At 38.7% G+C, this 22,892-nt stretch overlaps 1 pseudogene; it reads left to right on the top strand.

The window, feature by feature from the left end:
• Positions 1 to 22,892, top strand: part of LOC100433018 (zinc finger protein 85-like) — a 39,901-nt pseudogene that overhangs the window by 5,706 nt on the left and 11,303 nt on the right.

Genomic DNA, 22,892 nt, shown 5'->3' with positions numbered 1-22,892 from the left:
AATCTTGGCTCACTGCAACCTCAACCTCCTGGGTTCAAACGCTTGTCCTGCCTTGGCCTGCCAAGTAGCTGGGACTATAGGCCTGTGCCACCACGCCTGGCTAATTTTTTGTATTTAGTAGAGACGGGGTTTCACCATATTAGTCAGGCTGGTCTTGAACTCCTGACCTCAGGTGTCAGGTGATCCACCCACCTCGGCCTCCCAAAGTGCTGGGATTTCACGTGTGAGCCACCAGGCCCAGCCTGGGATTGTGTTTTTGATTTGGCTTTTGGCTTGGATGCTGCTGATGTACAGGGATCCTACTAATTTTTGTACATTTATTTTGTATTCTGAAATTTTGCTTCAGTTCTTCAGTTTAAAGAACGTTTCTGTGGAAGACAGAAGAACTTTTCTGTGGGTTCTCTAGATATAGAATTATGTTGTCTGCAAACAGGGATAGTTTGACTTTTTCTCTTCTATTGAATACCTTTTATTTTTGTCACTTGCCTTATTAACTGGTGTGGACTACCAATTCTATGTTGAATAGGAGTGGTAAGAGAAGGCATCCTTGTCTTGTGCCAGTTTTCCTGGAGAAATGCTTCCAGTTTGTGTCCATTCAGTACGTTGGTTGTGGATTTGTCTTGGATAACTCGTTATTTTGAAATATCTACCTTCAATGCCTGGTTTGTTGAAGGTTTTTAACATGAAAGATGTTAAAATTTTTTTGAAAGCTCCTGCATCTATTAAGATAATCTTGTGGTTTTTATCTTTATTTTTGTTAATGTAATGAATCACATTTATTAATTTATGTATGTTGAACCAACCTCATATCCCAGAGAAAAAGCCTACTTGATCATAACTGATTAACTTTTTGGTGTGCTGCTGAATTTAATTTGCCAGTATTTTGTTGAAGATTTTTGCATATCAATGGTCCTCAAGGATATTTGCATAAAGTTTTCTTTTTATATCTGTGTCAGGTTTTGGTATCTGAATGATGCTGTTCTTATCTAACGAGTTGAAGGAGGGATTGTCTTCTTCTCAATTTTTTGGAATAGTTTTAGAAAGAATGGTACCAGCTCTTTGTTTTATGCATCTTGTAGAATTTAGCTGTGGATGTCTCTGGTCCTGGGCTTTTTTTGGTTGCTAGGCTATTTATTACTAATTGAGTTCTGTAGTTTGTTATTGTTCTATTCAGAGATTCAATTTCTTTTTTGTTCAGTCCTGGGAGGATGTATTTTTCAGGAATTTACTATTTCTTTTAGATTTTCTAGTTTGTGTGCATAGAAGTGTTCATAGTAGACTTCAACAGTTATTTGTATTTTTCTGGGGTCAGTGGTAATGTCCCTTTTGTCATTTCTAATTGTATTTATTTGAATCTTCATTAATCTAGCTAGTGGATTATTTAGCTTATTAATTTTTTTTAATAGATATAACTCCTGGATTTCTTGATCTGTTGCATAGTTTTTTATGTCTAAATCTCCTTCAGTACAGCTCTTGTTATTTTTTGCCTTCCGCTAGCTTAGGGGTTTGTTTCCCCTTGCTTCTCTCCTTATTTTATTCATAATGTTAGGTTGTTAAATTGAGATCTTTTTAACTTTTTTATGGGAGCATTTAGTGCTATACATTTTTCTGTTAACACTGCGTTAGCTGTGTTGCATAGATTCTGATATGCTGTACTTTGTTCTCATTTGTTTCAAAGAGCTTTTTGATTTTACCTTAATATTATTATATACCCAAAAGTTATTCAGGTACAGGTTGTTTAATTTCCATGTAATTGTATGGTTTCAAGTGGTTTTCCTTGTATTGAATTATATTTTAATCAATCTGCGGTCTGAGTATGTGGTTGGTATAATTTTGGGATGTTTGAAATTGCTGAGGATTGTTTTATTTTGGATTGCGTGGTCAATTTTAGAGTATGTGCCACATGGTGCTGAGAAGAATATGTATTATGTTGTTTTTAGATGGAGAGTTCTGTAGATTTCTAGTAGGACTATTTGGTCAAGTATTGAGTTTAGTTCCTAATATCTTTTTTAATTTGCTGCCTCAATAATGTGTCTAATAGGGTCTGTGGGGTGTTGTAGTCTCCCACTATTGTATCAGAATCTAAGTCTCTTCATAAATCTCTAAGAACTTGCCTTATTCATGTGCACCTGTGAAAGGAAATTAAATCTTGGGACCCAAAACTCATTAAGCCAAACAGAAAAGTTAAGCTGGGAACAGGGTCACACAAACCTGCCTTCCTCTTTTGGCTCTGTTGACGAAAAGAGTCAAACTCTGTAAAATATTTTTAAGAGATTTATTCTGAGCCAAATATGAGTGACCATGGCCTGTGACACAGCCCTCTGGAGGTCCTGTGATAAGGCCAAGGTGGTCGGGGTACAGCTTGGTTTTATATATTTTAGGGAGACATAAGACATCAATGAGATACATTTTAGAAATACATGGATTTGTCCGAAAGGCAGAACAACTCAAAGTGGCGGCTTCCGGGCTATAGGTAAATTTACACATTTTCTGGTTGACAATTGGTTGAGTGTATCTGAAGACCTAGGATCAATAGAAAGAAAATGTTCAGGTTAAGATAAAGGATTGTGGAGACCAAGTTTTATTGTGCAGAGGAATCTCAGATAGCAGACTTCAGAGACAGCAGGTTGTAAAATGTTTCTTCTTACTGGACTTAAAAAGGTGCCTGGCTCTTAGTTGATTATCTCCTGGATCTGGAATGTAAGGAAGGAAAACAAAAGGGGAAAGGGGATTGTCTATAGAATGTACATTTTTCCCACAAGAGACTTTTGCAGGGCAATTTCAAGGCATGGCAAGAAAATATATTTTGGTGTTAAATATTTTGATTTTTTTTTTCTTGTCTCATAATGTTATGCCAGAGTCAGATTGGAAAGTAAGTCACGATCTGTAGGGTCAAATAAAACCCATCTGATGAGAATTTATGGTTTGTAGGGCATGACCCCCTACAAACCGTTAGATAGAAATTTGGGCAAGATAAAAAATTCAGAGCTTAGTCCTCAGTTCCTAAATAAGACAGCTACAAGAAGAAAAGCTATATACTTTCCCCATCTTTTGCCCACAGGAAAATTTCTAGTGAGCAAGATCTTTACCCTAAGGTGTTTCTGTTAAAATGTAAACTGATAGCTTATCTTTACAGATACAGTCACCCCCCTGCCCAACAGACACAAATGCATATCTGATTGTTCCCCTGCCTCGTTTTGTCTTATGTAAAAAAAAAAAAAAAAAAAAAATGCAGATTCACTTAGCCAGACAATGGTATGAGTGACTATTTTTCCCTACTGCCCTCTTACATAACAATTGTGTACTTCTCAATATCTCACTGTAGGAGAAAATATGAATTAGAAATAAGAGGGTTTATTCTCCTACATGAAAATAAGGGAGGATATTTTATTAATTTCTTTTTCTTTAAAGCACTTAAATTATATGTGGATTTTTTTCTTTGTTGTTTGAAAGATATGTAAATCATATTAACAGCTAAATAAACCTTTTGTCATTGTTTTTGACTCAGGATTGTCTTTATCTAGGACCTCAGATTCATTGCTTTGTTTTTGCTTTGGCAAAGGTATCTTTTAAGGTAGACACAGATTTGTTTAAAGCTCATTTTAAGAGCACACTAAAGTTGAGCACAAAGATAGGATTACATTTAGCAATACAGAATGATGAAGACTAAAAAATACCAAGTAAGCTCCTTTGACAGAAAACAGATTATCCAAGGTAATTATTTTATATTTACAGGCTGAAGTACTTACATTGCAAAATCGAGGTTCAGTGTATGAACTGAACAGTGGAGTCTGTGGTTGTGCTTTGGTTTCTGCTTATTACTTCAGAACAATTAGCATAGTTATGTGCAGTGTTTGTAGACAAACTGCATTCATATAAATTAAGCAGTATTTTATACAGTAGTGTGACTATAACACCACAATATTTGCTTTGAATGAATCCCTTAGTCATTTCAATATTTTTATATTCATACATTTGGAATATAAAGTGTTTTAATTGGATTATGGTTACAGACAATTTTTAAAAATCCTATGTACATTATAAATAGTACATTAAAATTATACCTAGGTATTTATATCTAATATTCAAAAAAGTTACTATCAAATTATTACAGTAGACATTAGTATAACATGGTTACTAATTTATCCAATAAAGATAATTATAGGTAAGCATAACTTCAGTGTCTTTCATTTCACTAAATTGGAATGCTGCTGTTACAGGAAAAATAAACAAGAGTGATGTGGCCACCCACAAACCATAATAGCTCTTCAGTTAGTCATGATGCAAGCTCAAATATATTCCACTATATTAACAAAGTCATATTCCAATTCTTCATTAAAAAGTTCTGGTGGGGATAAGGGAGGAGACCACCCCTCATACTGTCTTATGCCCAATTTCTGCCTCCAAAGAAAGAAGTGAAAACTAAAAGGCAGAAATGAAATCCATAGGCAGACAGCCCGGCGCCACACCGTGGGCCTAGTAGTTAAAGATCGACCCCTGACCTAATGGGCTATGTTATCTATAGATTACGGAGATTGTATAGAAAAGCACTGTGAAAATCCCTGTTTTGTTCTGTTCCGTTCTAATTACTGGTGCATGCAGCCCCCAGTCACGTACTCCCTGCTTGCTCAATTGATCACCACCTTCTCACGTGGACCCCCTTGAAGTTGTGAGCCCTTAAAAGGGACAGGAATTGCTTACTCGGGGAGCTCAGTTGTTGGAGATGTGAGTCTTGCTTAAGCTCCTGGCTGAATAAAGCCCTTCCTTCTTTAACTCAGTGTCTGAGGGGTTTTTGTCTGCAGCTTGTCCTGCTACAGGGAGAGGCGGAGGTGGGTGGATCATTTGCAGTCAGGAGTTCAAGACCAGCCTGGCCAACATGGTGAAACCCCGTCTCTACTAAAAATATAAAATAAGCCAGGTGTGGTGGCACATGCCTGTAATCCCAGCTACTCCAGAGGCTGAGGCACAAGACTCACATGAACTCAGGAGGCAGAGGCTTTAGTGAGCTGAGATCGTGCCACTGCACTCCAGCCTGGGTGACAGAGTGAGACTCTGTCTCAAAAGAAAATGTTCTGGTGAAAACTGTCAGAGGCATTCCAGTATAGATCCTCTCATTTAATGGCTAGGAGATGAGAGAGCAGCAGAGATGGAAGAGAAGCCTATTAAATTCTGCTGAGAATCTGCCCCTTTTCTTCATAACACCCATGTTTCTCATGTCGAGAGTAGCGGTGCACTTTGGGTGTTTAAAAAGAATTCTTTGAGGCCCTATTACTGTCCCATGGTGTCTGTGAATGAGGTGGGCTGTCACAGGAGAACTCTTGGAGCTATCCCTATCTGGACTCATGCTGAAAATCCAGCAGTATTTTTTCCATGTCACCACTATAAATAGAAACTGATGGCCGGGCGCGGTGGCTCACACCTATAATCCCAGCACTTTGGGAGGCCGAGGTGGGTGGATCACGAGGTCAGGGGTTCGAGACCAGCCTGACCAACATGGTGAAACCCTGTCTCCACTAAAAGTACAAAAAAAATTAGCTGGGCATGGTGGCAGGCGCCTGTAATCTCAGCTACTCAGGAGGCTGAGGCAGGAGAATTGCTTGAACCCGGAAAGTGGAGGTTGCAGTGAGCCGAGATCGTGCCACTGCACTCCAGCCTGGGCGACAGAGCAAGACTCTGTCTCAAAAAAAAAAAAAAAAAAAAAAAACTGAGGCTGAAACAGTGCTCCTATTTCCATTATTGTGAAGGTGCAGTTCTACCCAGGAGGCCTGCAGCCTCCTCCTGCAGTTCAGGCCTCACTCCAGTGTGGCACTGGAGTGCTGCTGTGGCAATTGGGGTTCATATAAGATGTAATCTGCCAGCTGTGAGCCCTGTGCTGTGGGCTGTGTCTCAAGGGAAGATGGTAAAAGTCAAGAGAGGACACCAGCCACTAGGAGAGGGCAAGCAGGAGTGCTGTAGCCCAGTGCTCAGGGAGTAGCATAGCCATGAAGTAAGTAGCCGTAAAGATACACCCTCTTCAACCATTTCTGTAGGAGAGTGAGAGCCTACCTTCAGCAGGCACCTGGCTTCAAGTTGCAAAATTACCTCTTGTCATGAAGATGTGAAAAGTTTATTTTGTCATTGATTATAGCCAATTAACAACACATGGATGGCCTCCCCAATTACCAGGTGAATTTAGGATGAACTACATATGACATGGTGCTGTAAATTCTTCTACTTGTGGATTAATTATGGTGACCATCTTTCTGTCTTTGCAATCTCTTAAACAGATTGACTGTGATGCATGTCACATTTGGTTTAATTGTGTAATAAAACAGCTTTCTTTCTGTTCTGTCATTGTGGAGTTATTCTGGTGCTGGAGAACATTTTTCTTTTAATTATATTTTCCATTCACTGTCTAGAATAACCACATGTAATATAAACATACAAGGTGCCAACCAAGCTTTAATCTAGAAGGGCCTTTCTCAGGCTTCCAGTCAACTCACGATTGTGCTGCAAAGTGCATGCTGTCCTTAAATATGCAGGCAGAATTGTGTCTCTGCCTATTTTGTATCTATAGTCCTCTAGAGTTAACATTTAGAGAGGCTAGACCTGATTTCTAAATACTTCATAGGACAGCAGTCAACCATTTTACCTCTTTCAATGACTCTTTAGACCAGAAACTGATTCAGAGACAATGGGGCCCAGAAACCCAATCAGAGTAGCATGTGCACTGAGTAGACATGCAGGCATGAGAATCTCCCCTTTCCCTTTCCTCCTCCTCTTAAAATGCTCACAATGTGCAGATGACACCTGCTGCTACTCCACCCATCCAAGACCTAAATTTGCAGCTCCAAACTCTGAATCTAGGTATTGAGATTTGGGGAAAACAAACAAACAAACATTTATTTGAGAAATGCAAATTCTTTTAGTTACAGGGCTCAAAGAGACATTAAAATGAGACCACAATTATGTCTTTCTCCCTTCTTTGAGCTATGTATTTATTTCTTGAAACTGCTTGCTATTTCTACAAGTAGCTATAAATTAAACTAATAATGACACACTGGACACTATAACCCACACCCTATAGCTTAACAATGTATATCCAATTAGTAATGTTATTTTTTGTAAATAAGAATTTCTGACAACCTTTTATCAGCCCACTCTATGTTGTTGGGAACAGGCTCCCCAAAATCTGGCCATAAACTGGCCCCAAAAACTGGCCATAAACAAAATCTCTGCAGCACTGTGACATGTTCATGATGGCCATAAAGCTCATGCCGGAAGGTTGTGGGTTTACTGGAATGAGGGCAAGGCACACCTGGCCCGCCCAGGGCGGAAAACCGCTTAAAGGCGTTCTTAAACCACAAACAATAGCATGAGCGATCTGTGACTTAAGGACATGCTTCTGCTGCAGATAACTAGCCAAAACCATCCCTTTGTTTCAGCCCATCCCTTCATTTCCCATAAGGGATACTTTTAGTTAATCTAATACCTATAGAAACAATGCTAATGACTGGCTTGCTGTTAATGAATACGTGGGTAAGTCTCTGTTCAGGGCTCTCAGCTCTGAAGGCTGTGAGACCCCTGATTTCCCACTTCACCCCTCTATATTTCTGCGTGTGTTTCTTTAATTCCTCTAGTGCCCCGGGTTAGGGTCTCCACAACCGAGCTGGTCTGGGCACTCTGTCCCTCTTTTTGCCTTTACAAATCCACTTACAACTGCTGCTAATCAAAGCGTAGATTTCAGGCAACTTGAATCTTTGCTCCCAGGTTACAATTCTCAAACTTGTTCCAAATGAACTGTCTACTTATATTCATGTTGCCTCAGCTCTTTCATTTTAGGTAGACATATCACTTAGAATGTGCTAGAGCAGCCTCTATGAGGGGATCTCTCCTTTAGTTGTACTCTGCCTCCTGTAACACTCAAGAATGCAGAGCCAGGTTGATTCAATCTAGAATCTACACAGAAGGTGTAAATCTCTGCCTGAGATTTACAAAGCAGGGTCAGACTTTGGATTGAGAGTGTACAGAAAACCAACAGGAGGCATTTTCTGCATTGTGAGATGTCAACATAGACATCTTAAAGCTTCCCTTTGGGAGTATGGCTCTTTGAGCTTTTCAGATGTTGTTCAGTGATCTGCTACAGTAATGTAAGATGCTCTTGTGTAAATAGAATCTGATGGCAGAATCTGTAAGTGTAAACAAGCATCTTAGGAGTGACAGATCAAGGTCACAACGTATCCACAGCCATGACCACAGCTATACCTACCCATAAAATGTGATACTGAAGTAGAGTATTCTTTTCTTTCATTTTACACAAGAGCTAGCCAATCAAGACAGGTGATCCAGGTTCTGGAGCTCCACTAGGGCAGTTTCATTTTTTATTTAGAATCAGCCTGTCCCTCTCCTGCTTGGCTTATCCTTAAGCAATCAGCCTAGGGTCACTGGGAATCCTCTCACAATCACCTAGGCATCTCTGAGACATTTGAGGATGTCCAGGGATGAACTGTGTCAGGCTGACAAGAGTGGTTAATTCTGCTTCTGTCTCAGTGTAAGAGAAATGAGTCATCCTGTGTTTGTTCCTCCCCTCATACAAGAGATGTCTTTGGTTGGTATCCAGATGAGAATTTCTTCAGTTTCCTGGTACTTGGGTGAAAAACAAGGAGGTGGTCTGGAGACCCAAACGGATAAACTAATTGCTTGCATTTCCTATGGCCTTTAGAAAAATAGATGAAGCAGTCATGGTCCCTACCATCCAGGAACTGTTAGTCTTGACTAGCAACTGAATACATGGTTGAATTAAGCATCATATGGTTGGCATAATAAATAGATGTGGGCAAAAAAGTGTACTTTATTTGGGCCACTTTATATTTTTGTAACTTACGAGGTCATTTCAATGGATATTTATGGACACAATAGTTGTTATTAGTATTTCTGTTTCTTATGCCTTGCTAAGAATACTTATTTGGCTTCCAATAAAATTACCCTAGAAAACCCTAAGAGATTTGTTTAAATTGCTTATTAGTATATGTTATAAAATTGACAGGGCAGTGACTAAAAAAGATTAAAAGTTCACAAACTGTGGGATTTAATTTTCTTTTAGGTAAGCTTAGCAAAAACAGAACAGGAAATACCCCAGTGGTGTAGAGAGCAGAATTCTACATAGGGTGCACTCCCTGCCCCAGCCTTGTTCAAATTTACTGTTTTTGGAGGCCTTATTTAGGTCTGGCCCCACCCTGGAGTCTTGTCTTACAAAACTGATTAGAAGAGATGAGAGTACTGGGTGGTGAATCCTGCAGCCTTTCTAGAGCCAGTGCTCACCATATTCTGAAACCTAAAAGCAGATAAATGGAAAAAATAAAGTATGTATTTTAGGGTCTTAATTTTTAATTTTTTAATTAAAACCAGTGCTTGCAGAGACATTCCATTTACCAACCTGTTTTCTATTCTTGCAGATGTTGTTGCTCTGCAAGTCAGAAAAAAGTAAATATAAACACAATAAAAATTTCTCTAAGCTGCATTAAAGTTGTTCTTTCTGAATCCCTCTCCTCTGTCTATATTTAGCTTTTATTCTATACATTTTTTTAAAAAAATCAATGACAGAGAAACAAAAGAAATAAAAATGCTGGGCCCTTTTTCTAAATCCTGGGAATTATTAAACACTTAATACCAGCTCCCAAGGTGCTGTGAGGATTAAATCATGTAACATGTTATTCCCAGCAAAGTGCTCTGTAACATTCCCTTCAGCACATAGTACCTGCTTAATAAACACTGCATTAGTACATGTGAAAATGTTGTTTTTCTTTTCTTTTTTCTTGAGACAGAGTGTTGCTTTTGTCGTCTAGGTTGGAGTGCAGTGGTGGGATCTCGACTTGCTGCAACCTCTTCCTCCTGGGTTCAAGTGATTCTCCTACCTCGGCCTCCTGAGTAGCTGGGATTACAGGCACCCACCACCATGCCCAACTAATTTTTGTATTTTTATTAGAGACAGGGTTTCACCATGTTGGCCAGGCTGGTCTTGAACTCCTGACCTCAAGTGATCCACCCGTTTCGGCCCCCCAAAGTGTCCGGCCTGTTTTTCAAATGCAGACTTATTCAGACATAGCTGCCTTCTGTTTGTTCTGTAAACTTAAAAGAGCCAGCAAAAAATATGAAAATTGATTGTCTTTATTTGTCCTAGAAGTATTTATATTTTGACAAGAGTGCTGAGTGTAAGGAACTCTGCTGTGTCTGCTTTCTCTAACTGATGCTAATAATGAGCCCAAAGGGAGCAACATCAGCTTTGACAGGAGACTTGTTTAAAACTCCCATTCATGAACCCTTTCCAAACCTGCAGTATCACATTTCATAGGGTGAGTCCAAAATCACCAAGTGATGTATAAACTCATTAAAGCTTGAGAGGCAGTGCTTAGCTAAATGGTTATTAGCCCAGACTTCTAATTAGGATTACGTGGCCAATTTGCAGTAATCTTTTTACTTGTACCCTTTCCACATGTTCTGTTTATTATTCTGGGTGGAAGCATTCATGTTGTTTTAATTAAGTTCCTCCTGTGACTCTCAGGTGAGGACAGAATCAAGTATGAGGGGTTCAAGATACACTCATGAGAGTTAAGTGGATTTTTTTTTTTTGAGACCCAGTCTAGAATGCAGTGGCATGATCTTGGCTCAATTCAGCCTTCACCTCCTGGGTTCAAGTGATTCTCCTGCTTCAGCCTTTTGAGTACCTGGGACTACAGGTATTCACCACCATGCCCGGCTAATTTTTTTTTGCATTTTTCTAGAGAAGGGGTTTTGCCATGTTGGCCAGGATGGTCTTGAAATCCTGGCCTCAAGTAATCCAGCAGTCTTTGTCTCCCAGAGTGTTGGGATTACAGGTGTGAGCCGCTGTGCCCAGCCTGAGAGTTAAGTTTTACATTTTCACTAAAGGGTGGTCACAGGGCTGGTTCTATTTGGATTTGGCAGGGACAGAGCAGTGTGGCCCATATTTCCATTACTGTAGTAGAAATTGCTGGTGTCTGTGGCAGAGAAGAGCACCTGAGGACAGGAAAGGAGAAACTTGTATTATTATCTCCATAGAGCAGCTTATTGTTCCTGAGTCTCTTCTGTTATAAAGGAAAGAAATGAGTGAACTTTTTCTGTAGGTCTTGGTTCTTTGGCCAAGTGTGACTGTGGTGGTAGCAGGTAAACAGGTGGTGCTGACACCTTTAAAGGCATAAACTGAAGATGCAGGTGTAATTTGTCCAGAGAATCTCATCTGAGAAGGAATACCAGAGAAGAAGGAGAAAGGGGAAAAAAAATGGCCTTTTTTTTTTTAGCTTAACATGTCTCAAATCGAGAGCTGTGTCCACTCTTCCTCCTGGAATGCCATGCGTTTAGTACCTGTAAACCTTTACTTCTCTAATTGTGTTGTTTCTCCCTAATATGTTTGTTTTAACTACTTTTAAAAATTCTTGTGATAGTCAAGGGTCTCTGAAAAAAAATGTTTTTTCCTGCATACCAGAGCCTTCCCTACATTCTCTACATCATGCCGTCTTACAGGCCATGCAGAATTCTCATGAATTTATAACCTGCAACATTAAAAATGTTCCATTTGTGGCTGTTGAATATGGAAAGATGTGAATACTCAAGATGTCTATTGGGGGAAAGCTGGGTCCTTAGTAAAGAAGGAGAACATGTAATCTTGAAGTTTCATCTGTGTTCTTCATTGGCTCTATGCAGAACACGATTAATAAAATGCTGTTTTAAACAGAATGGCACTTATTACCCAGAAAGTTCTGAAAAAAATTATTAGGAGATCCCTGCTCTTTAAGGTGCTAAAGAAAGACTACTTAAAATCACTATTAAAAATTACAGAACATGAATTACCTGTATCTTGAAGTTTGCATACAAATGATTTTTTTTTTATGGTTACATTCAGACTACAATTTACTTTTGGGGGCAGTATTGCAGCAGTGATGCTCTGTTTTCTGTGTGCATCAACACCTCATAAAAATTTGTCTTAGTGCAGTTGATGTTAATGATTCACTTGGTTAAAGAGCTCTTGGACAGATTTCTTTACTATAGAGTTACTTATTTTTCTCTGCATTATTAAGTATCTTTATGCTGCTGATGTGGATAAACCATCACATTTAATCTGGCAGCTGCCTTTCTATCTTAGGTTTTCTTTGCATATATCTGTCTTTGGAAAATCAAGGCTCTCATCTTTGTTTACAGGCCAGAAAAACTGGGAAAATCACAGGCTCTTCCACTTACTGGATATTTGACAAAATATTCTTTTTGGGCCAAAAACATTGAAATTAGTGGTGAGCTTGTTAGAAATTTAGAATATCAGACTTTAGTCCAGATCTTCTGAAAAAATAATCTGGCATTAACCAGATCTCGAGTTTATTATACACATTAAAACTTGAGAGGTACCTTTTAACTCAACGTGCCTTTTCCATCTGAAAAATACACACAACTTATTCTGTATGATGCACATATAGCACTCAGAAATGGACATGTTTGTGTTTATGCCCTTAATTTTTTACTTTATCATCCAGAAGAGTACCATGTGTATGCTGATTCTGTGGATCTTATGCCACTTTCTTTTCTCAGGGCAAGAAGTACATTAGAAAATATTTCTGTTAAAAATTATTTTATGGGCTGGGCATAGTGGCTCACGCCTGTAATCCCAGCACTTTGGGAGGCCGAGGCGGGTGGATCACGAGGTCAGGAGTTCGAGACCAGCCTGGCCAACATAGTGAAGCCCCGTCTCTACTAAAAATACAAAAAATTAACTGGACTTGGTGGTGGGCACCTGTAATCCCAGCTACTCGGGACGCTGAGGCAGAATTGCTTGAACATGGGAGGCAGAGGTTGAGTGAGCCGAGATTGCACCATTGCACTCCAGCCTGGGCAACAGAGTAAGACTCCGTCTCAAAAAGAAAAATTATTTTATGAATAATTTCAGTCACTTCTGTAAGACATTATCAGTTTTCTTTACTGTCTTATTTTACCTTGAGTCAAATTTAAAATTCTGCCCATGGCTACTTGGTTAATGTGTGTGTGTGTTTGTGTGTGTGTGTTTTTCAGGGACCATTGACATTTATGGATGTGGCCATAGAATTCTCTTTGGAGGAGTGGCAATGCCTGGACACTGTGCACAGCAGAATTTATATAGCATGTGATGTTAGAGAACTACAGAAACCTGGTTTTCTTGGGTGAGAATAACTTCAATGCACAGTTCCTAATATATCCTAAAGGTTTCATTTTTTTGGGGGGTAGAATGTTTTTTGGTAATTTATGCTTTGGATAAATGAGTTTCAGATTCCTGTTTTCAAAAGAATCTTTTAGATTTGTCAGTGTAGAAAATAATTTCTTTAAGATGTTTCATCTTGACCTGAACTTTCCACATTCCTGAGCTGATATGTATTCTTCACTCTAGATTAGTGGTAATTCCAGAAATTTATTGGCATAAAATGTTGTTGCCCACACCTAAATCTAACTCCCAACACCAATTATTTTGAATCAATAGTACTGAGTAGTGAAATTAAGAATTTACAAATTTAAAATATTTTCTAAATATTTAGAATTTTCTGTTATATATTAGCATTTTGGGATTAATTTACTAGAATATTCTATTACATTCTCTTTACTGAGCACATTACTAGGTTGGTAATTGGAGAATATGAGCAAGAGTCATGTTATTTATTTTTAATAAAACAGGTATTGCTATCTCTAAGCCAGACCTGATTACCTGTCTGGAGCAAGGAAAAGAGCCCTGGAATATGAAGAGACATGAGATGGTGGTAGCCAAACATTCAGGTAGGTGAGCGTGAATACACAGATGGCACAGATGAGAGGTCAAAGGCCAAGGAGAAGGCCACTCCTTTAAATGTGATTTGGAAATCTGTATTCCAAAGGAAATAGTTTCTGGAAAGCCTGAGTTTTTTATTTTGCTCTCACATAAGACATCTTTTGTCTTATGTTTTTAAATTCTCTAAGAAGTCTACTTTCCCTTTGGTGATCTTTCTTCAAGTTCACAGTGAGAGCCAACGTCCTTTTCATGGCATATAAAAGACTGCACAATCTGACTGCTTTTTTGTTGTTTTTAAGGACACGCAAATATCTGCATAATTTTGAGAAACTCTATGTTAAACTATATTTTAAGTTCTCTTTTTGCATCGTATCTGAAATGTGTGAGTAGTGGTTTCTGTTCCATTGTGTTTTTTTGTTCATTTTTCTGCATATTCCATTCTGTTTTTATTATAGTTTTAAAATATAGTTTGAAATTATGAAATATTATGTCCCTCTACTTTGTTCTTTTTCCTCAAGATTGCTTTGGCTATTCAAAGTTTATTGTAGTTTCATGTAAATTTTAGAATTGTATTTTTTATTACTATGACAAAAGTGTCACTGGAATTTTGATACGGAGTTTATTGAATTTGTAGATCACTTTGGATAACATGGCACTTTAACAAAATTTATTTTTTGAATCCATATAAATAAAATATTTTTAAATTGATTTGTATCATCTCATTTTTTTATTGATATCTTACATTGTAAAAATTTTTTACCTCTTTGGTTAAATTTGTTCTCAGAAGTTTATTATTGTAATGCTATTGTAAAGATTGTTTTCGTTATTTTATCAGATAATTTGTTTTAAGTATATGGAACCATAATTTATACTTGTATGTTAATTTTATATTTTGGTAATTTACTGAGTATATTTATCAGTATTGACAGGTTTTAATGTACTGTTTGTTTTTTAATATATTAGATCATATGATCTACAACCAGCAACTTTTTACTTATTTGTCTTCAATGGCATTTTTTTTTCATATTTTAAACTAATTCTTTTGCCACATACTTTCAATGCTATGTTAAAATAGAAGTACTGACAATGACACAATATAGTTTTGCATTGGTGCTTGTGATTTTGAAGGAGCAAACTCCTCTTCAAGTTTTTACAACCTGGTTTCAGGAGGTAAAGATCTTTTGTTGGCCCCCAGGTGATGGGATGCCCTCTGGGTTTGTAGCAGAGAGGGGTGTAGCTTGGTCACAAGGCTGCTGGGCCTGCACTAGGGCCCACCTTTACTGGCTTGTTACAACGGGCTTGGGCTGTTGTAATTCCCGTTTTATTTTTGGACAGATTGAATATCCTTCAGGACTTTGGTCTGTAGGGCAGACACTAGGGCAGGTTTTTGCAGTTTGGTCTGCATATGGTGGGCCTTATATCAGGATATGGATGAGTATGGCTTTCACTGAGTACCAGAGAGCATTTTTCCAGGTCACTGTATGGGTTTCTATGTAGGCGGAACTGGCTACGAACTGTGGCTAAGGAAACTAGAACTGAGTCATTGAACTGCTTTAGGGACCACAGTAAAGGGCAAGGTCTGCAGGCCTGCCTGCATGGCTGTAAATGCGTGTCTTCCTTCCTCCAGGCCTCTGGAAGAGCAGGACCTCTCCCAGACTGTGACTGGGAGGAGTTTGGGATGGTTACAGAGTAAGTTCAGAATTCTCAGTGGGACCAAGTTGGGTGGGCCATTTCTTGGTATGTAGCCAAGAACAGGAATCTTGCAGTTTGCCACCTGAATGAGGGTCTGCTTTCTGAAGAGAACACTCCTCAGTCTGGGGTTTAGCAGTTTCACAACTCCCTCCCTGGATCTCAGAGCTCTCTTAAAAACACTTATTTTTGACATGGGGTCTTGCTACATAACCCAGGCTGGTCTTGAAATCCTGTCCTGAAGCAGTTCTCCAATGTGAATGTACCATGTAGCTGTCATTACAGGTGTGAGCCACGATGCCTGGCTCTCTGATAAAGGAATTTTTGTCAGGGATGGCTGATAAATCTTTTTGCTGTTGGGGCATAAAAAAATAGGGCATCTTTTGTATTTCCATTTTACTGATATAACTCTTCATATACATTTTTATTTTTTATTTTCTATTTCATGTTTATCTGTAATTTTAGATTCAGACATTTAGAACAGTATGCTAGAATTTATAAGTTATGCTGGAAGTAAATTAGATAATTAGTAGGCACTCCATATTTACTAAAATAGTTACTTATACATTTAAGTTTGCTGTAGGTAAAGAGGAATTATAGGATTTTCATTTACTTTCTTTAGCCTATATCTTAATAATAACATTATTATTTATTATTATTATTATTATTATTATTTGAGACCAAGTCTCACTCTGCACCCAGGCTGGAGTGCAGCAGTACAATCTTGGCTTACTGCAACCTCTGTCTCCCAGGTTGAAGTGATTCTCCTTCCTCAGCCTCCCAAGTAGCTGGGATTACAGGCATGCACCACCACACCCAGCTAATTTTGTTGTATTTTTAGTAAAGATAGGGTTTCACCATGTTGGCCAGGCTAGTCTTGAACTCCTGATCTCAAGTGGTCCACCCACCTCGGCCTCCCAATGTGCTGGGATTACAGGTGCGATCCACCACGCCCAGCCTGAATATTTCTTTTATATAAGCAGAGGCTCTAACTATATTTTACAATGTATATGTATATTTCTTTATTTAGCAATGTAAGGGTGTTCTTTGCTTCCACAGTTGGATTACAGCAGTTTCATTTGTGTAAGAGCAGCATATATTTAAAATATCAAAATTATGTATAGTTTCTTTAAATGCTTATTGAGCAGGATGTGGTGGCTCACGCCTGTAATCCCAGCACTTTGGGAGGCTGAGGCGGGCAGATCACGAGGCCAGGAGTTCGAGACCAGCCTGGCCAACATGGTGAAACACTGTCTCTACTAAAAATACAAAAATTAGCTGCGCATGGTGTCGCATGCCTGTAATCCCAGCTAGTAGGAGGCTGAGGCAGGAGAATCACTTGAACCTGGGAGGCAGAGGTTGCGGTGAGCCGAGATCACACCTCTGCACTTTAGCCTGGGTGACAGAGCTAGACTCCATCTAAAAAAAAAAAAAAAAATGCTTATTGAAAATTTCTCATTACAATCTTCTATTCATGGTTATGCTGCATTTCCTCTGAAATTTTACTGCCATACAGTGGATGGCACTAATTCAAAATACCTGTCTTCCATGAATACACAGTCAAATATTGCAGTTATCTAGACAAATTCTTTCTTAATGTTACACCAATATTACAAACCAGATTTTATGAGTAAACATGTCTCTTATTATTGTTTTGTAGTTCTGTATTAGTGTGTTTTTTCAGTGTAGGTTCCTTAATATTAGTTTATTGTAATTTTTTTGTTTTACTTACATATTATAATTTAAGACATTTTGCAATTGTTTGTACACTTTAAGTCAATGTGGGGTTTAATAGATAAATCAGGCACATGTCTGTCACAATCAGATTATGTACGTATGTGTTTTATTTACAAATATGACCTCTATTTTGGTTATGGCTTATCTTGTTTATATTCATTCTTAGCTGATTTTCAATGGTTGTTTTATTTTGTGTAAGTGAGTAATCATGGAAATAGTCTTTTTACCATGAGTTTTATAATGAATATATATTTCCTTGTGTGAGAGAAACACTTGTGGTTTCAGGGTAATTTTTTTTTTCCGTTTTTGGAGATTGTGTCTTGCTCTGTTGCCCAGGTTGGAGTGCAGTGGAGGGATCTTGACTCACTGCAACCTCCACCTTTTAGGCTCAAGCGATTCTCCTGCCTCAGTCTCCTCAGTGGCTAGGATTACAGGTGGCCGCCACCACGCCCGGATATTTTGTTGTATTTTTAGGAGAGATGGGGTTTCACCATGTTGCCCAGGGTGATCTCAAACTCCTCAGCTCAGGCAATCTGCCCGCCTCATCCTCCCAAAGTGCTAGGATTACAAGCAGCAGCCACCGCATCCGGCCTGAAGATAATTTTTGAAAAGATTTATAATTCTGTATTTTTCTCAGTTTTTTAAAAATTAATTGTTGTAAAAACTCATAACATAAAATTTACCATCTTAAATCTATTCAAGTGTGCATTTCAGGGCCAGGCATCATGGTGGCTTCCATGTGTAATCTCAGGATTTTGGGAGGCCAAGACAGGAGGATTACTTGAGCGTGAAAGTTTGAGACCAGCCTGGGAAAACATATGGAGATTCAACTACAAATTTTTTTTTTTTTTTTTTTTTTTTTAATAGCCAGGCATGGTCTTGTCCACCTGTGGTCCCAGCTTTTTGGGAGATTTAGAGGGGAGAATTACTTGAGCCTAGGAGTTTGAGGCTATAGTGAGTGATAATTGTGCCACTGCACTCTCCAGCTCAGGTGACAGAGTGAGACTCTGTCCCCCCAAAAAAGCTGTTCATTTCAGGCGTGTTAAGTATACTCACATTGTTATGCAAAAGACTTTCAGAAATTTTACATCTTGTGAAACTAAAATTTAATACCAATTAAGTAACAACTGCCCATTTTACCTTCTCTTTATCCCTTGACAGACACCCTTCCATTTTGGATTTTATGAGTGTGACTACTTAAGATATCTTATAAGTGGAATCATCCAGTCTCCATCATTTTGTTACTGGATTATTTCAGGTGATAAAATATTCTCAAAGTTTATCTAAAATGTCACAAGATTTTCTATTTTAAAGCTGAATAAAATTCCATTTTGTGTATGTTACATTTTTTGATATGTTTGTAAGTCAAGGGACATCTAAGTTACTTCAGCCTTCCAGCTTTTGTGAATACTGGTAAAATAAACGTAGATGTTCAAATACGTTTTTCAGGTCCTGGGTTGCATAGTTTGGATATAGATTCATAAATGGGATTGCTGTAGTTGATGATAGTTTTATTTTATTTTTGAGACGGAGTCTGGTTCTGTCACCCAGGCTGGAGTGCTGTGACACAATACCAGGTCACTGCAACCTCTGCCTCCTGGATTCAAATGATTCTTGTGCCTCAGCCTTCTGAGTAGCTGGAATTACAGGCACTCACCACCATGCCTGGCTAAGTTTTTTATTTTAGTAGAGACAAAGTTTCACCATTTTGGCCAGGCTGGTCTCGAAATCCTGATCTCAAGTGATCTGCTTGCCTTGGCTTCCTAAAGTGTTGAGATTACAGGCGTGAGCCACTGCACCCAGCCCATAATTTTATTTATAATTACTTGAGAAACATTTATAAAATTTTAAAATAATGGCTGCATTCTTGTTTTCCACCAACAATTAACATGGGGTTTATTTTTATTGCATTAACAACAGATTTGGTGTTTTAAAAAAAAATTGATGATGCCCATTCTAATTGGTGTGAGGTGATTGTTTTTTTGTTTTGTTTTTGTTTTTTGTTTTTTGTTTTTTTTGAGATGGAGTCTCGCTCCGTTGCACAGGCTGGAGTGCAGTGGCACAATCTCGGCTTGCTGCAACCTCCACCTCCCGGGTTCATGCCGTTCTCCTGCCTCAGCCTCCTGAGTAGCTGGGACTACAGGCGCCTGCCACCATGCCCGGCTAATTTTTTGGATTTTTATTAGAGAGGGGGTTTCACTGTGTTAGCCAGGATGGTCTTGATCTCCTGACCTTGTGATCCACCCACCTCGGCCTCCCAAAGTGCTGGGATTATTGGCGTGAGCCACAGTGCCCGGCCTAGGTGATTGTTTTTTATTGTAATTATTATGCATTTCTCTACAAATATTAATTTAGTGTGTTTTTTCAAATGCTTTTTCCATTTTTGTATCATTTTTAATGAAAATTTACTTCAATTATTTGTTCATTTCTAAATCAAGTTATTCAACTTTATTCTTTTTGTTTGTTTGTTTGTTTTCGAGACACAGTCTCACTCTGTTGCCCAGGCTGGAGTGCAGTGGCACGATCTCAGCTTACTGCAACCTCCGCCTCCCGGGTTCAAGCAATTCTCATGCCTCAGCCTCCCGAGTAGCTGAGATTACAGGCAGGTGCCACCACGCCTGGCTAATTTTTGTATTTTTAGTACAGACAGGGTTTCACCATGTTAGCCAGGCTGGTCTCCAACTACTGACCTCGTGATCCACCTGCCTTGGCCTCCCAAAGTGTTGGGATTACAGGCATGAGCCACCATGCTGCTCTTTATTTGGTTTTAAGAATTGTTTATGTATTCTGAATATGTATCACATGTGATTTGCAAATATTTTCTTTTTCTTTTTCTTTTTTTTTTTTTTTTTTTTTTGAGACAGAGTCTGGCTCTGTCGCCCAGGCTGGAGTGCAGTGGCGTGATCTCAGCTCACTGCAAGCTCTGCCTCCTGGGTTCACGCCATTCTCCTGCCTCCGCCTCCCGAGTAGCTGGGACTACAGGCCCCTGCCACCATGCCTGGCTAATTTTTTTGTATTTTTAGTAACGGGGTTTCACCGTGTTAGCCAAGATGGTCTCGATCTTCTGACCTCATGATCCACCCGCCTCGGCCTCCCAAAGTACTGGGATTACAGGTGTGAGCCACCACGCCTGGCCAATTTGCAAATATTTTCACCCATTTTCTAGGAGACCTTATCACTCTATTGAATGCTGTATTTAATGTGCAGAGATATTGAAGTCTAGTGTAGTTCAATTTTTCTGTTCTTTTCTTTGTTGCACATGCATTTAATGTCGTGTCTAAGAAAATAATGCCAAGACCAATATCATGTTTTTTTCTTATATTCATTTCTAAGAGATTAACCGTGATTTTTTATGTCTATTTTTTTAAAAAAATATTTTTTGTATGTGGTTCGAGAAAATGATCCAACTTAATTTATCAGTGTTATCCAATTTTCAACATTACTTTTCAAAGAGATTATCTTTTCTCTATTGTGTGCTCATGGCAACTTTGTGGAAGATCATTTGATCATATATAGAAGGGTTCATTTCTGGGCTCTCTTGTTCTTTCACCTGTTTATCTGTTTTTGTGTCAATACCACATTGTTTTTGTTACTGTAGCTTTTATTATGTTTTGAAATCAGAAAGTATAATGCATCTTCTTTCTTTTTAATGGATTTTTGCTATAGTTTATAATCAAATTTAAAAATTTTAAACAATATTTGTGTAAAAAAATTGTGCTATTAGAATTTTGTTAGAGATTATGTTGAATTTGTTTACCACTGTATGTTGTATTTACATCTTTGAAAAATTAATTATTTTATTTTATTTTTTTTTTGAGACAAAGTTTCACTCTTGTTGCCCAGTCTGGAGTGCAATGGCATGATTTTGGCCCACTGCAACCTCCTCCTCCCTGGTTCAAGCGATTCTCCTGCCTCAGCCTCCTGAGTAGCTGGGATTACAGACATGCACCACCATGCCCGGCTAATTTTGTATTTTTAGTAGAGACGGGGTTTCTCCATGTTGGTCAGGCTAGTCTTGAACTCTCGACCTCAGGTGATCCGCCCACCTCGGCCTCCCAAAGTGCTGGGATTACAGGCGTGAGCCACTGCGCCTGGCTGAAAAATTAAATTTTTTGACCCTTGAGCAAGAATATATTGAAGAGTATGTTTTATTTTCATATATTTTTAGATTTTCCAGTTCTACTTTTGCTTTTAATTCCTAGGTTTATTCAGTTTTGGTCAGAAAACACACAGTGTATGATTTTGGTCTTAAATGCATTTGTTGTTGTTTTGAGATGGGATCTTACTATGTCTCGCAGGCTAGAGTGCAGTGGCATAATTTTGGCTCACTGCAGCCTCAGCCTCCTGGGCTCAAGTGATCCTTCAACCTCAGCCTCCTGAGTAGCTGTGACTACAGACATGCACTACCATGTTCAACTAATTTTTTGATTATTTGTAGGGACAGGACCTCACTATGTTGCCCCGGCTGGTCTCAAACTTCTGGCTTCAATGATCCTCCCACCTTGGTCCCCCAAAGTGTTGCGATTATAGGCATAAACCACTGCACCCAGCTGGTATTCTTAAATTTAATAAGGCGGCTGGGCACAGCAGCTCACACCTATAATCCCATCACTTTGAGAGGCCGAGGTGGGTGGATCACGAGGTCAGGAGTTTGAGACCAGCCTGGCCAAAATGGTGAAACCCCATCTCTACTAAAAATACAAAAATTAGCTGGGCGTGGTGGCATGCACCTGTAGTCCCAGCTACTCTGGAGGCTGAGGCAAGAAGAATCACTTGAACACCAGAAGCAGAGGTTGCAGTGAGCCCAGATCGTGCCACTACACTCCAGCCTGGGTGACAGATCGAGACTCCACCTCAAAAAAATAAATAAATAAATTTAATTTGGCTTAGTATGATTTATAACAGAATACACCAGATGCAGATAAGAATATTTTGTTTTCTCTTGCTTTTGACTGGAAAGTTTTGCACATAACTGTTAAGCCTAGTTGGTCTGTAATATGGTTTGGCTGTCCATGTTCTCCAGACCTCATGCTGTAATATAATCCTCTGTTGGATGTGGGACCTCGTGGGAAGTGTTTGGGTCATGGGGGCAAATTGTTCATGAATGGTGTGACACCATCCTCTTGGTAATCAAAAAATTTACACTAAATTCACATGAGAGCTGGTTCATTGAAAGAACCTAGCTTCTTTACCTCACAATTCCTGTCCCTTACCATGTGACATGTCCAGTTACTCTTTGCCTTCCACCGTGATTGTAAGCTTCCTGAGGCTCTCACCAGAAGCAGATGCTGACACACACTTCTTGTACAGTCTGCCAGACTGTGAGCAAATAAACCTTTTTTCTTTACAGATTATCTACTCTCGGGTATTCCTGTATATGCAAAATAATTAATATAGTCTATAATGTTGTCAAAGTTTTCTGTTTTCTGTTGATTTTTTATCTGAACTTTCTATTTATTATTGAAAATGGGGTCTTGATTTCTGCAATTATTATGTTGCTATGTATTTCTTACTTGACTTTTGTCAATATTTGCTTTATACATTTTGGAGCCCTGATGTTGTGCATGCACATACATATAGATAGACAAATATAATAGTTATAAATTCTTGATAAATTTACCCATTTTAGTATTACATAATATCAGTTTTTGTCTCATGCCAGTACTGGACTTAAAGCATATTATGTTTAATA

The sequence above is a fragment of the Pongo abelii genome, chromosome 6 (genome assembly GCF_028885655.2).
Source record: "Pongo abelii isolate AG06213 chromosome 6, NHGRI_mPonAbe1-v2.0_pri, whole genome shotgun sequence".
Classification (NCBI taxonomy): Eukaryota; Metazoa; Chordata; class Mammalia; order Primates; family Hominidae; genus Pongo; species Pongo abelii.
Note: the sequence above shows the minus strand (reverse complement) of the source record. Positions and strands in the feature narration are given on the sequence as shown.